The sequence below is a fragment of the Siphateles boraxobius genome, unplaced genomic scaffold (assembly GCF_051911475.1).
Source record: "Siphateles boraxobius isolate OS27281-9 unplaced genomic scaffold, OSU_SipBor_1 66, whole genome shotgun sequence".
NCBI classification, from domain to species: domain Eukaryota; kingdom Metazoa; phylum Chordata; class Actinopteri; order Cypriniformes; family Leuciscidae; genus Siphateles; species Siphateles boraxobius.
In genome coordinates, this window is record NW_027509193.1 from 33,782,501 (window position 1) to 33,783,295 (window position 795).

Genomic DNA, 795 nt, shown 5'->3' on the forward strand with positions numbered 1-795 from the left:
TGTTCAACGTGCTGCTGCAGGGCTCGAGAGGCAGAGCACCGCGCCACTGACAAACACAGACGTAGTGAGAGGATCTTCACATCCATAAATTGTGTTTCCTCTCTTGAGCGTATCCTTGTTGTTGTGTTTCCTGCATCCTGGCTTTAAGATGGGATGCACTCCTGGGCACTTCACCTGCCAGCCGCAGACAACAACAGCCCCAACCCTGGAGGGACAGTCACAAGAAGGAGGACCCAAAGTTCCCGAGGTCCTTTCGTCCCTTGAGAGGCTCTCGCAAGCCACAGGAGGGATGGAGAAGTCCTGGTACCGCTGCATCTTTCCCTTCGGGATCATCTCGTTGGTGATTGGAGTTGCCGGGACCGGGGTGACGTACACGTATAACGATCTCCCGCAGACCAAGGTGGTGTCCGTGTTCCTGCTGATCGCGGGGCTGATCCTGGTGTTGATGGCGACCGCTTGCTGGACGGCCCATAAGAAGAAGCGTAGGAAAAAGAAGGAAGGGGGTTCTTTCAGCTCTGAACAGTGTCCCCTGTGAGAGCATCCGAAAACAGTGATGGGGAAAATAGACCTTTATTTTTATTTTTAACAAGATTCTTGTCCGCTCAGGTGGCCGAGATCAGGCCCTCTTTAGAGTATCCCATGGAAAAGGCTGGAGGCATGAAGGTTCACCGGAGTCACGCACGCAGTTTACCGTCGCTCAGCAGGTGTCTGGTATCAAAACAACACTGGAAGAGGACGCACATCCCCGCATGCACACACACACAGGACACTTAACACTAACTGCGAGCCATTCCT